We start from the raw sequence: 16,285 nt of genomic DNA, 5'->3' as shown, positions 1-16,285 counted from the left end.
ACAACTTGACAAGGAACATGAAGGAAAGGCATCGACAGGACATGAAGTGAAGAAGTACAACATTTGGAATCAATAGGGATTGATCCAAAAGAAGAAGAAAGTAATGTTTTTATTGCCAAATACACATAAAATTCAAAAATTATTATTTTTTTACCATTTATTTAATTTTTTAACATTTATTTAATTTGTTTATAATTTATTTTATTTTTATCATTTATTTAATTCGTTTATCATTTATTTTATTTTTTATCATTTATTTTATTGTTATGTTTATCATTTATTTTATTATTATGTTTATCATTTATTTTATTATTATGTTTATCATTTATTTTATTATTATTTTTTATTTATTTAGAAATCGTGAGATGCGGTCTGGTGTGATGTAGGTTTCAGAAAAACATTTTCTTTATCGTGCCAATGTTTTTCTGAAACCTACATCACACCAGACCGCATCTCACGATTTCTAAATAAATATCGATTAAGGGTCACTAATCACCACACATTATTTTTTATCATTTGTTTTAATATCACACTACAACAAACTTGTTTTTAAATTGGGATGACAACATTAATGGTTCAAGATTGTTTAGTACTTCAATTAATTAATCTTTTCATGTAAGGTTTTGGTTGAAATGAAAAATCTACGATCGAGATTCGACCCACGACCTTCGGCTAAATACGCCGCTGCTCTACCACTTGAGCTATCGTGACTTCGATCCATTCGGACACCAATTCCCCATCTCTACCTACAACCTTTCGAATTTTTCCTCATTTTTGCCATTTTTCAAATAGATCACTAAATAAAATGGATTGTTTAGTTTGTAGGATATTTTACACTATCCCGACTTTTACACACGGAATGACAACTCGAAGAGATTTCCCAGACTTACAGTAAACATATACTCATACGCCAGTTAAATCATCAAAACTTGGCAACAATAAGACAGCAAAATAGCGCATTCCTATCACAATGATATAGAAAGACCCTCCTTGAAGGGACAAGAAAGAACGTTCTGCAACAACTTCCGGATTGGTTAGTTTCTATTATGGATTTTATGCAATTGACTGTATAGTTGTATAAGATTTTTAATGGAATTAATTTATTTTCAGTACGATTATCTAAACAGTCAAACATTTGATCGTTGAAAGAATTGATTAATGACTTAATGTAACCAATTATCAAAGGGTTCACTTCCAGGAGGTAGCACCAAATAAAAATTAGAAAAGGTTAAGATCCTCTTAGTGAAGATCCTACTGTGAATCACCGTTTTACTTTATGTTGGCTTAAGTTAAGCAACTTAAGAAACAGAAATTGGTCAAATTTCGTCTCAACCTATTCTGAAGACACATAAACCTGAGTCTTTGAAACCAGCATTCTGCACATATTTCACGGATGTAAAACCGTCGATTACTGGGGAATCACGCTGAAAATACTGAATATGGCAAGAAGACGAAAATCGCCTAACGCGACCTAAACACGGACGTACGTCGACCGGCAAGAACAGAAACGACCGAATGACCAAGCAGTCATCAAGAATCTCTCACTTGGTATAATAAACGTATACTTTAAATAAACTGTGAACTTTTTATGACATTAACACTAAAACGTTTTCAAAATTTAGACAAATTGTACGTATGATCTTCGACACTTTCTTACATAATAGAATCAAATGTCAATATTATTGTTTTTAGTGTGAAATCAATTTAATAGATAGTTTCCAGTTATTTTGAGATTGGCTTAACTCAGCTAATTAGCAAATAGTATGCTCTTACGAAGTGAAATCACTCCAACTTTAACTGATAATTAGATAAAACCATCTTTTAAACTCATTTTCAATTCGGATTACTCCCTGGCAACATGATTACTTCAAACTTCAAACCTTCATTATCTGAAAATCTTCTCAAACCCACCTTTTGAATTTGAAATGGGAAGTTAGTGCCCTAGTGGATTGAAGTCACGATAGGTCAACTGGTAGAGTAGTGGCGTATCTAACCGAAGGTCGTGGGTTCGAATCCCGCTAGTGACACTGACTTTTTATCTCAACTAAAAACCTTAATTAATTGAAAGATATTAATTGGTCAACCGGACCACGAAAACTAGTGAATTTAAACAAAATTTATAAATCCCAGGCCATGAAAATTGTCTCAATAAAGATCGAAACCATTTGTTTAGTGGTCTAATTGATCATATTAATTATTTCAATTAATTATTCTTTTTATGTAAGGTCTTGGTTGAGATGAAAAAGTTAGTGTCACGCGCGGGATTCGAACCCAAGATCTTCGATTCAATACGACATGATAGTTCAAGTAGTTAGAGCAGCGTCGTATTCAGCCGAAGTTCGTGGGTTCGAACCCCGCTCGTAACACTAACTTTTTCAACTAAATCAAGACCTTACATAAAAAGAATAATTAATTGAAATAGTTGTGCGTATTTTATTCATTTTAATCCAGATTTATTTGTTAGATCTGTTTCATTCTTAAATAAATATCTATATATTGTTTTTGGGTAGAACAGGAATGAAACTTTTGGTATTTTGAGGATGGTGAAAATGCAATAACTTTTAGGTTTAGATAATCTCCTGCCATAAATTAATAAAATTGTGTTTTTGTAATCCAATCGATTTATCTATTTGTAACTGCTCCCGCGGGATCGAGAGGAAAGCAAGTCCCCCACAGGTAAAAAGGTTTTAATCGGGCGGAATAAGTTCAGTGCTCCTTAGTGGGACAATGCCCACCTCCTGTCACATTTCAGTTTTGGATAACAGTAAATTCCACCCGATATTATTCTACCTGAAAAAAGGCGGAAAGCCAACTTTTGGGTCCCACCTTTTATAATTATTCCATAAGCCGCGCTATTGTTCTCGCGGGCCGTTGCACAATCAAGTATTGAATTACAGACGCTGAGATAACGTCGCCTCGTCGTTTGGGATTGTCCCGGCTGGCGACGTCTAAACAATTATCAACAGTGCAAAATTCGATTCATTTTGTATTAACGATCAACAGTATTATTTTGTATTTTCGCAAAATTATAAAATAAATTAAAAAAATTTTATTGTAAAAACTCCATGCAAGAGCAGAAAATACATTATCTTCCAAAAATAATCTTTTAAACATATCATTTTAGCAGTTTTCAAGAATGCTTGCCAGTGGTTAAAGATTTCCAAGATATCTTGATGCATAGGGGTGATAAATTTATAATTTGTACCTGTAGTTTGGTCGTTTTCGTTCTCGATGTCCGTCAAGTGTATTTCTCTTTCACTTGTTTTCAGAAGCAGGCTTGTGCTTATGTCTCGCCCAGCTTATAACCCAAAAAAACAAACACAGGAACAAGATCGGGTGGTTTTTGTACATATAAGCATCAAACTCATATGGGAAGTACCCTTCGATTTTTCATGCTTTTTCCTCCTTGTAAGGGTTACTTAAAAGGAGGAGTTTATACAACCCGCTCCCAATAAGTAGCGGGATTACATTTATTTATAAATTGTATATTTTAATTATTTGGACCTCATGAGATGCGGTCTGGTGTGACGTAGGTTTTAGAAAAACATTTTCATTATCACGCCAACATTTCGATCTTTAATGAGATCATCTTCAGGGCTTAAAGTGTTTGTTTTCCGTGTAGATGTGTCATTCTTCTGTTCCGTGTTGAGAGAAGAATGTTTTAATTTAATACAATTTTAAGTCACTGATCCAAATTCTTCAAAACCTCGGGAATCACGATAACCTGATGATATTGGGTGCCAGGACACAAAGTAATTTTGGGTAACGTAAAATTAGAGACTTTGGCCAGAGGAGACCATTTGAACCTATACTAGGGGTAACAAAACAAATCCTCCATACAGAATCCTCCATTACAAATTGGTTTTAAAACAGTGGGTAGACTCTAGGGGCACTAGTCACAGTTGCTATAACAACCCTCACCAAGACTGGAAAACTCACTGCTGCAATTGTTCCCTTGTGAACCCCCCCGCGCATATCTGAGTGTGCGTTACCGTAACTCACTCGGAAGTAGCAGTCATTTAAATAGGATTCAGGGTGAAGGGAATGAGGGTTAGTAGGAATCCTTTAAGTTTATTGAGAATGCCTGTGTACCTGTCAAAAGCTTGACATGCAGGAATGCAACCATCTTTGTTCTCTGGCTCCCTCTTTTCGGCTTTGATCTGTTCTGTCGCCAGTATTCGCATCTCTTCCTCAGTACATCTCACTTTTGTAGGCTGGGCTGTTACTTCTCTCTTCGCCTCCACTGGGTGGGCGCGCTTTTTGTGGACACACAAGCCTATGACTGTTGTGAAGCTTCCATCACAAACTTCGCAGATAAACGATGCCGTTCCGCTGGCACCTTCCTCTCTGCGCGGTACTGGGATCCTCTCAGAGGATGGATTCTCATTTATCTTTTCATTGCGGTTCGTGCCTGTAGTATGTCGTGCATAGTCCCAGTTTTCCGGTTATCCTCTCTTTTACTGTGCACGGGTACCACCACCAAAATCGCAAAAGTATAGATACTTCAAGTGGTGAGCACCCACTTTCAGCAAAAAGAGAAGAGACAACCCCAGCGGGGCCTCGAGGAGGTTGGAGTTGTCTTGATCTAGAGAGGCTAAGTCATTCTAAAGGGTGATGTCTTCGCGTCATCGATCCTTCTCTTCACCACTGGACTCTCTCGAAGCGTTAAGAGTCATAGTTACTCTCGTCATAGTGTTCACAACTATGAAGCCTCCCTAGATCATAGAATGATAAGAATAAACATAATTTAGGAGAAATTTTGTAGACCCGTCGATATAGTTTAGGGTTTTATCTGTTCACTTGTTATTTCAAGGATAACTAAAACACAATAAAGCAAAGCAAATTTAAGAACCTTGAGGAAAGTTACATATTAAGAAGATTTGGTATAGTAATATCTATCGAACATATTCGAATTTCAAAAAATTAAATTATTAGAACAATTAATTTTGTTTAAAAGAAAGCCATCATATTTTTGATTAAGATTGTTTTCCTTGGCCGTTGTAAAAATCGTATTCTCATCGAGTGAGGCAATATGGTCACATAGCAATGCAATTCCGAGGCATGTATAGCAATAAAAGAGGCAAGAATATTCAATCGATGAAATAAACGCGGAATTCCGCCAGTGGGAAATCTGAATAATGGAAAATCCAAGAGGGAAGCGATTTCACAATGGGGCTTCAACGTTTCAGAAGTCCATACAACAACGCTTCACAATGGGATCCGTGGTTCATATTAAAACCGGCAAACCGTTGACAAGGCCATTACAGATTCCAGGCGAAATGCCTCGCTGGAACCGGGAGGACAAGTGATGGTTTCTTAAAGAGACACGGCCCGACTAGGAAGTTGTTAGTAATGTTAATACTTGAAGCGGTGGTCGACCTAATTAGTAGTGCGGAGCTTAACTTGTCTAATTGCCAAGAGTTCAAGGATGTCCTCCGGACGAATGATTCATCCCGGACTAAAGGCGAGGGAATCGGAAAAAATCGACTTCGTATGTCTCTAAAACGACGGTCATCCCAACAAAGCTTTCCCGTTTTATCATTTTAACTAGATGATTAACACGTAAAATGACATCTTGACGAGCAATGCCACAATGCAAAGATAAGCGGATTTGAATACTAATGAGTTTATTGACTGTCATACATTTTAATTTTGATTCAAGATCAGTTTATTTTCTACTCACGCTTCAGTGATACCTTCAGTAGCATAATTAAGTTAGCAACATTCGTGAATTTTTAATATTCGTTTAATTTATTAATGATTTTTATTTGAAAATAGTCACATTAACCTTCTGCTAATGCCATTCAATCGCGGAATGACAATTATTAGATTTTTGCTCAAAAGCCCACAGAATCTTCCAGGAAGTTAATTGAATAATTTATCTGTAGCACAGTTCTTTGGACGGTCACAACCATTTTCGCCTGGTTATCGAAACTGTTAAGTTTTCTTGCTATCTTCAGTTGGGGGTCAGGGATAGGTAGTTGGTTAGAAGCCGAAAAGTGTCCGACAGAACGAAACCGCGAAAAAAGACAAAAGAAAAAGTTACACGGTTCAATACCCTGCAGACCTCAAGAGGACATCTCACTATAAAAGGCAATATACCGTAAATAAAGCGTCATTGTTATTATTGATTATTTAAAGATCGGGTCTGGTATGATGTAAGTTTAGAAAAACATTTTCCTTAACGTGCCAACATTTCGATCTTTCAATTAATTAATCTTTTTCTGTAAGGACTTGGTTGAGATGAAAAAGGTTAGTCACGAGCTGGATTCGAACCCACGATCTTAGATTCAATACGCGGCTGCTCTAGCCATTTGAGCTATCGATACATTCATCGTGAGCTCAGTGGTTAGAGCAGCGGCGTATTGAGCCGAAGATCGTGGGTTCGAATCCCGCTCGTGACACTAACTTTTTCATCTCACCGTAACCTTACATAAAAAGGATAATTAATTGAAATAGGTAATTTGATCAATTAGTCCATTAAACATAAATGGTTTCGATCTTGATTAAACCTAAAATTTCTTTATTGTGGACATCATTGTATAAATTCTTTTTCATATCTTATATTATTTCTATAATTTAAACAACGTTTATAAATTCCAGGCCCTGAAGATGATCTCAATAAAGATCGAAACGTTGGCACGATAAAGAAAATTTTTTTCTAAACCTACATCACACTAGCCCGCATCTCACGATCTCTAAATAATTATTAATTAACGATCACTAAATACTACACATTATTATTGATATTATTATAGGGTAGCTTATTTGAAGTAATAAACATTCCACAGAAAAAAAAAATAATAAAGCTAGCTACACCTAAAGAATGGGCACAAGAAACTGGAAATATTCATACAAGGAGAAGGTAGGAAAAGCTCACTTAGGCTCCAGAAACAATTAAATTGGAAAGGACTAAACAATTCGGGCATACAACCATAATCAACAAAATCAGACACCCATTATTAGAAATCAGTCCAGAGGAGGATCTGCAAGACCATACATAAGCCCTGAACCTATACTTGGGATAACAAAAACAAATATAGAATCCTCCGTCGCAGAATGGATCCAAACAAAACAAAAGGAGAAGTGGATAAACTCTAGCAGTGCTAGACATTGTAAACTTATAATGAAACAACCCTCACCAAGACTGGCAAAAGCATTGCTGCAATTGGAGAGGGCCGAACTCAGAGGAGTGGTAGGACTACTACCTGGTCACTGGCCTCTGAGAAGACAGCCACACAACATGGGTACATACCAAGATGATCCCATTTGCAGATTATGTAATGAGGAGGAAGAAACAGCCACTCATATCATCTTCGAATACGAAGCAACAGCTCAATGGACATTTAACCTAACGTTTGGAAAAAACTTAGGGAATCAAATTGCAGCAGTGAAAGTCAATGACTGATACTTCTAAGGAGAAGAATTGAGTCTATTGCACTGAACTAAGGAACTAGGAAGGTACAATAAGCCAAAGGAAGACTCCAGTGCCTGGGGAGCGCAAACACCTCTTCCTAGTATCCGTTTTTACCATACCATACCAACAAGATAAAGTAAATGGACATCTAAATGGAGAATCAGGCTCAAAACTTAAATCTGTACATATAAATTTTAGAAGGAAAAAAGTGGAATGTCTTCCATTACTCACTATCGATAGTGAAGATCAATTAATATATTTATCTTCTTCAACCAAGAACAGATTTATCCCGTTTCATACCAAGGAGAAATATAAAGAGCACGTGAAAAAAAGAACAGAAATAGGCTTAAGCTGTACTGGCTGATAGGACGTCGTCCCTACCTTGGTTTAATAAGACCTGTTTTAATAGATTAAAGTAATTAGGGCTCCAGAAACAATTAAAAAGTAATTAAAAAATATTATGTAATTCTGTTTCTATTTAATACATTCTGTAATTTCGAAAAATATTCATACCGCCGTATAGTGATTTGATTTCAGTTTTGTAGTATAACCGTATTTGAGGATCAATTTATATATTTATCTTCTTCTTCTTCAGCCAAGAACAGATTTATTTATCATTTGAATTGAGAGTAAATTAATTGCTCATCGTACCGAAAGGATTATTTTACACCTAATTATGTTTTCTAGAGTCTGATTCAATCTTTCATTCAGACCGTTAAAGTGTGGGCAACCTATATAGGTTAATATTAGCATAATTTTCATTTTATCCAAACACTACTGACTGCAAGCAAACATAAGTCTCCTAAGATGATTTTTATTTAATTATTCATTTCTGGTTTAACGAGCTTTATGAATTCGCTTGTACACTGACCAAACGGTAATGGAAACACGTATCTACTAAAATAGTCGTCCAATAAGTACACACATCTTTTTGGAGACCTGTTGCTTTCAAAACCACCACAGAAATAACAGGTTTAATCAGATTAGGTTCAGCCTGCGCGCTTAATTAATTTGTTTTGTAAAAATGTGTGGTGATTAGTGACCGTTAATCGATAATTATTCGGAAATCGTGAGATGCCGTCTGGTGTGATGTAAGTTTCAGAAAAACATTTTCTTTATCGTGCCAACGTTTCGATCTTTATTGAGATCATCTTCAAAGTTTGGGATTTAAACATTGTTTAAATTTTACAAATATATGTAGTCATATTTGAAATTTTAAAACTTTGAAATTTTTTGAACTGGGCGTGAGGTACCCTGTACAATTTTTCTACAAAAAAGATAAAATTTTGTGACTAGACCACAAAATTTTTGTCTTTTTGATGGCGTGTTTGGTTGAAAAGAAATTCAGCCGGACCATCTAAAAAGGACACCCTGTATAGTGTTTATGTCTATTGTACTTACGTTAATCTATTAAAATAAATGTAATTTATTAGATTCACTAATTTCGTGGTCCGCTACACGACATTTGAAAAATGGCAAAAGGAGGGAAAACTCATAAGGTGGGGTCGAGATGAGGAGTTGATGTCCGAGTGGATCGAGGTCACGATAGCTCAGGTGGTAGAGCAGCGGCGTATCTAGCCGAAGGTCGTGGGTTCGAATCCCTCTCGTGCCATTAACTTTTTTTCATCTCAACAAAAAACCTTAATTAATTGTAATTTATTAGCGTGAAAGGAAGGAAAGAGGATTTTAAATGGAGTACTGAATGTAACAAATAGATACTATTTTAAAATGTATTTATTTCTAGGAATTAAGATTTGCTCCCATAATGTGAGTTTGACAAACAATGACAGAATGTGCACAATAAAGACCATTGATCTTTACTTTAGTGAAAAAGCAAATTATTGATATTAACAACGAGACAAACGAAATGCTAATGCGTTTTTACAAACTTTGTGCCATAACTTTCTCGTTTTTGATTAATTTAAAATCCAATTGCACCATTGTTTTCAGCGTAAAAATCCCTTTAAGATATTGTGTCACGATGTATGGGGCCGTATTTGAAATTTTGAAGTTGAACTGGGCGTGAGGTACTCTGTATAATTTTTCTCCAAATAAAGGTAACAAACTAGATTAAAAAATATTAAACACGTATTTTTTGTTTTTGATAGCGTCATTGGTCCTAGAGAAATTGAGCCGAAGCATCTAAAAATGGCATCCTGTATAATAACAGACTACAAGACTGTCACCTCAAACACGACACACAAGAATGACAGATCTACACAGAAAACACACACTTTGAGTCCTGAAGATGTTCTCAATAAAGGTCGAAACGTTGGCACGATAAGGAAAATGTTTTTCTAAAACCTACGTCACACCAGATCGCATCTCACGATCACCACATAATAAAGGCTACAAAGAGTCCTTTTGTTAAATTTGTCTTTCCATAAATTGTTTCACAAATAAAAATAAAAACAGGACTATTTGACTAAATTCCACATCGTATAATACTTTAAAGATGAAGATTGCAAAGAACTAAGCCTTCAAAGAAAGAAGTACGACATCCCGAATGACCTATGCGCGGCCTTGAGGCACGACGGCAGGCGCAGATCGATTTGCCATATATCAGGTCTATAAATATTTGTAATTGTACATTAATTATAATACATCCTTGTAACTATAGGTAGTGTGTTATTTATTGGAACAACTGTATTTATTTGCGTGAATAGTGGGGCCTATCCAGGTTATATCATACAACCGGGAGAAAGATACAAAAAGATATACAAATCTAAAGTACAGAGGGCTGCTGGAGGTTACCAATGTAGTTCGCCGGTCCTAAAATAATAAAAACATTAAGAATTAAAAAGTTATTTNTGGCACAATTACACAGAAGACAAACACTTTGAGCCCTGAAGATGATCTCAATAAAGATCGAAACGTTGGCACGATAAAGAAAATGTTTTTCTGAAACCTACATCGCACCAGACCGCATCTCACGATTTCTGAATAATTTGTTTTGTAAGTTATTTTTTATAAACAGATTTTATTATTACCATGAAAAGAATTATAAATATCTGGGGCGTCGGTGGCCGTAACGGTTTAGGCGTTGACACGGCGCTCATAACTGTAAGTTAAAGGTCCCGGGTTCGAATCCAGCGGCCCTGCATTCGAACCCGACAAACTTACAAATGGTTTTTTTTTTCAAAAACACCGGCACCCCGAGGGTTCATATAACCTCTTCTGTTGCGAAAAAAAAACACTGAAATTCTATAATGATAAATAAAGCTTGAGAAAATACATACATAAAAACAATAATTAAATTGAGACGAAATTAACAGTAGAGATAAAGATAGTAATTGATCTTATGAATTTGACCTTATTTATTTATTTTTGTTTTGTTTCTAAACTTAAATTAATTAAATATATTTCGAGTACTATTGTAAAAATTTTATCTATTTTTGTGTGTTTATGTTTCAATTTATGATGGTTAACCATCGCGTCGATGAAACAGGCACCCTAAGCATAATAAATTACTTTGTATAATTGTTATATGTTTATTTATATTTTCTCGTGTTTCATGCTTAAAATAATTTACTGATAAGTACTTTCTTTTTAGACAAAAATCAATCAAATAGTTTAATAAAATAAAATTAATACTCAAAAATGGATGTTGCATTTATATTTTATATAAAAAATCGGATTTGGCTTAAAAGGTGTAAGTAGAAAATAGTTGCGAGCAGGAGATGGCTATTTAAGGACTTATTTTCTAAGTACTGACAACGTCAAGCAACCAATCAGTCCAGTGGACATTAAGAGAAAAATAAAAAAATTGACTTATCAAAACTAGCAAAGCCGCTAGGCTGAATTGTCTGAAATATTAAAAAATATAAAAGATTTGGCCAAACCAGGGCTTTTGATGAAATTGAAAATAAAGAAAGAATTATCCTAACAAAGCTTAGGATAGGCCACACTCGTCTTCATCTGGTAGGCGGCAATGTACCCCCAGTGTAATGACCTCCTCGCCGGTGACAGTCCGTCTAGTGAGCCTGGGGCTTTATAAATCCATAAAGGCATGGCATACATCAGATGAAAAAAAAAGTGATGCATTACAGGCATAACTTTTTTCAATATCTGATAATTGCTAATTTAACCTTCCTCTTCACATATTTTATGTCTTATAATTACTGATGTATGTATTTATTAGCGAGAATACTGTTGAATGAATTTGAATGAGTCCTCTCGACGAAATATCCACTTACCTCGACGACCAGAAACCTAAGTTTTTGCTATTGGTGTGTGGCCATTGGCGGAATGTTGAGTACCCCGAAAGCCCCGATATATTTTCAATTGTAAATAGCTTAGTATCTATGTACCTTGACGAAAAATCGAATTTATCTGCGAGACTAGAACTGCTTGGTGTTTTAGGCTATGTTTCCATGTGAATGATGATGGGTTATCATCGGATAAAGAGTACAGTGGTAGTATGCTTGTTTTCTATACGAATGATATATTGTTGCAAAAATTGATGAGAAGAGATGTGTCCAAGTTTTAAGAAGATAAAAAATGCAGAGGGGAAGAATGATGTAGAAGCGTGAAAAGACATAAATGAGAGCCGTCTAGAGATCTTGCTGTTCGTCAGGGGAAAAATAAATAAAATTACAGTGAACGAGATCAAACATGATCAAAAATGCGAAAACATGCTTTAAAAGTTTACCAAATGTAGTAGTGGAAAGGATTAGTGATGATTTGATTCCCTGGCTGAAGATGATATGATGATTTTACTATCGAATTGGTACAATCGTTTGAATCGATCCAGCCCGGAGGACCATATTATGTAAGGCTGATCGGACAAAACTGAAATTAAACGAAAAGGAAATTACACTGCATTGAGCTGTACGTGACGTTTTCCCTTATTTCATAGATAACTGGTGCGGAAAGCTGTTTAATTGCTAAATCCATAATAACTATAACCAAAATCCATCAAATAGTTTAATAAAATAAAATTAACACTCAAACATATATTAATTATCTTTTATATTTAAAAGGTTTAAATATTTATTCTTAAAACCTTTCTAAATTTCCTTCTTGACTTGGTTATATTCAAGAAGTATTTTATTTTATTATTTACACTTTGCTCTTTTCAATTTTTGGTATGTAATAAAAATACATTCTTTATCTAATTATATATAAAACATAGGACAGTTCAATTTAGTCTAGCCATTTTTTAGGCAAATTTAATTGGATATGTTGGACAGTATTATTTTTTATTTTTGTTTCAGATAAAGCTGATCATTTTAATATTATCCGCCCTAATTGGCCGTTATGGAAGAGTTTTGATTAAATGGCTCAAGTGTTTCTTTAAGTAAATTTCTGAATCAATTAATCATAATTGAAATATTAAAGAGAGAGATATTTGTAAACATAGATACGGCTGGAAAGTTTTTTTTAATTGTTTACGAATATTGTTTTTCGTAAATTAAAAATTGGCTAATAGCCTTTTGGAGCTTCTCTTTCAGGATGGTTTGTGCGATGCCGTTCACACAAGTGGTAACACTTAAACGTACCGGTACGGCGCAAGATAAAAACAACTATTCAGAATTACCTGGAAGTCAGTGGCAAGCGGTAACAGATGGTAGAAAGGATTTTGCCAAATCCAGGGTATTAAGGTGAAGGAAAACAATGAGGGCGAAGAAGGGTGGGGAAGGAGTAGAAAGGAATTTCCTCTCGATTCAATAGGGAGGACCTTCTAGACTGCTAGGTGCCAACTAACGGTTCTAGCATTTTTGGACTTTGTACTTTGCCGGAGAGAGTAATTTACACCATGAGAAAAGGAAATTATACATTTTTAAGACACACCTGGTCGACAAAGGGTCAACCGGCTAATCCGTAGGATCATCAAAATTACTGTACTCGGAAGCTTAACAATAAAACGTTGTAATTCAGATGAAACACACCGTTCTAAATTATTTTTTATTTTTGTTATCCAACTACCACATTGTATTTCCAACATTAATAAAAACAAACTTAAGTTCATCGAAGAGCAATTTTTCATTATAACATTTGATGACATTTCTGAACGATGAGCAATTAAATTACTGTTGGTTAAAATGATAAACGAATAAATCGGTTCTGCATTGAAGAAGTCAGACATCATTCCCTGGCCTGCGGAGGCTGGGTCTAAAAAGAGAAAAGTCATACTTACCAGATTGCGCATTAGGTCATACCAAGAACACACACAAACCCCTTCTAATGGGGGCAAAACGACGTAGGTGTCCGTGTGATGAGATTTTATCATGGTTACTGGATGTCCTTTTTAGATGTCCCGGCTTAATTTCTCTAATTACAAGCATTTTCTACCCTTAGACGCAGTTTTTCAACTAAGGTTGCTCGGTTAAGATTAGCGTGGACATTGTTTTTTAAATGTCCCCACATAAAATAATTAAGTGGAGTTAAATCTGTTGACCAAGGGGGCCAACAGATCGGGCCATGAGATCCAACCAACTATCCCGGAAGTGACGATTCAAATAACGCCTTTCCTGCAAAGAATTGCGTGTGGTTCATCCATCAAGCCTCCTTTGTCGTTGTCGCAGAGATGCATCATTTAATAATGTTGGTAAAACCTCCCTCAAAAATTGTGGAACTGTTCACCATTTAAATTATTATCGTAGAAATCAATTTTGCGATTTATTTCCGAAAAGTCCACAACAAACGTTGATACTGTGAACTATCTGATGATGACAAAAGTACGACATTTTCGGATTTTCCTCTTCCCATTTTCGAAAATTCCAACGGTTTAGTATGCCATTAGAGGTGAACATGGATTCATCAGTCCATAGAATGTATAGAAGAACGTTTTCTTCTTCCTCCCAAAACATTTGTGCAAGGAACGCTAGACGCTTGTCTTAATCATTGTCCGACGTCCCTGGATACGATGAGGGCTCTACGGAAAATAGTATGCCCAGGGTACATCTCTAATTTTACTTTTTGAAATGCCTAAAACCTGTCCAACATTTCGGACAGAGGAATTCAGATTTTCGCGAACAAACAGTAAAATATTCACGTCCTCTTCGAAATTACGCTGTTGGCTTCTTGGTGTTGGGTCAGCAAGTTATCATTCCTCATATTGCGAATAGCGTTTTGTGGTTTACTCGGGGGCGAACAGGAAATTTCTGGGAGTACAACTTGACTGCACGACGCGCAATACCACCACAACAATAAAACAGTCGTACGTATCAAATCTCATTTGATTGGAAAATTTTGAACGTAACAAATATAGAAATGTGTGGTGTTTAGTGACCGTTAGACAATGATTATTCCGAGATCGTGAGATGCGGTCTGGTGTGACGTAGGTTTTAGAAAAACATTTTCTTTATCGTGCCAACGTTTCGATCTTTATTGAGATCATCTTCAAAGTTTGGGATTTAAACATTGTTTAAATTTTACAAATATATGTAGTCATATTTGAAATTTTAAAACTTTGAAATTTTTTGAACTGGGCGTGAGGTACCCTGTACAATTTTTCTACAAAAAAGATAAAATTTTGTGACTAGACCACAAAATTTTTGTCTTTTTGATGGCGTGTTTGGTTGAAAAGAAATTCAGCCGGACCATCTAAAAAGGACACCCTGTATAGTGTTTATGTCTATTGTACTTACGTTAATCTATTAAAATAAATGTAATTTATTAGATTCACTAATTTCGTGGTCCGCTACACGACATTTGAAAAATGGCAAAAGGAGGGAAAACTCATAAGGTGGGGTCGAGATGAGGAGTTGATGTCCGAGTGGATCGAGGTCACGATAGCTCAGGTGGTAGAGCAGCGGCGTATCTAGCCGAAGGTCGTGGGTTCGAATCCCTCTCGTGCCANGACACGCAAGGATGGCACAATTACACAGAAGATAAACACTTTGAGCCCTGAAGATGATCTCAATAAAAGATCGAAACGTTGGCACGATAAAGAAAATGTTCTTCTGAAACCTACATCACACCCGACCGCATCTCACGATATGTGAATTACTATCGATTAACGGTCACTAATCTCTCTCTCTCTACACACACACACACACACACACACACACACACACACACACACACACACACATATATATATATATATATATATATATATATACCATTTGTATATTTTATTGTGTTTGATTAGTATACCTACCAGTATTTATCTGTATATACACTACATTGGTTGTGGGCATTTATCTGTTAATAAATAAATATTTGTTTGAGATACGTAAGTGCTGTGACATTTTTGAGCTTATTATATAAGTCCATATTAGGGTCAGCTCGCCGATACGACCTAGAATTCGCGTCTAATAAGTCTGTATTCAAAATATACTTATTTCAAATGTTTACATTCGATTCCAAACATGTTGCAATTTCAATATGACTTATATACTCGAAATCGATAACATTTTTGTATCAGGAATATGACCATTCATTGATTATTCAGTATTAACCGAAAGCTTATCTTCCATCTTGAATGATGCAATAAAAACGTTCCGTTGAGTGTTTCTGATATACGAAGTTTTTAAATAGGTCGTTCTCTAATAATCAGGGCTGATCAGTTTAGGAAAAAGGAATTACCATTTACCAACCTCTGTAATGCTTAATTATCATGTTATCTCTTGTAATGTGTAATGCATGATTAGATACCTCTATGTCTTAGTCATGATCTTTCTCATTAAAGACTTTGAGAATGTATTCTGTGTACTAGAAAAGAGTGATCATACTGATGATAAGTATTTTATGTTAGCTCATTTTGCAGGCAGTGTAGCCGGCCTGCACTGTAGCAGTACAAACTGAAGGCCATCGACAAATGGAGGTAACAGAAAGCAAATTTAGGGAAATAAAAAAAACCGCCTTGGACATTCCGGTAATATTTAATTTAAGCGCAAGTAAATCCCTAAAAAGTCATAA

This window comes from Cimex lectularius, unplaced genomic scaffold, assembly GCF_000648675.2.
Source record: "Cimex lectularius strain Harlan isolate CLEC.00 unplaced genomic scaffold, Clec_2.1 scaffold51, whole genome shotgun sequence".
Taxonomy (NCBI): Eukaryota; Metazoa; Arthropoda; class Insecta; order Hemiptera; family Cimicidae; genus Cimex; species Cimex lectularius.
Note: the sequence above shows the minus strand (reverse complement) of the source record.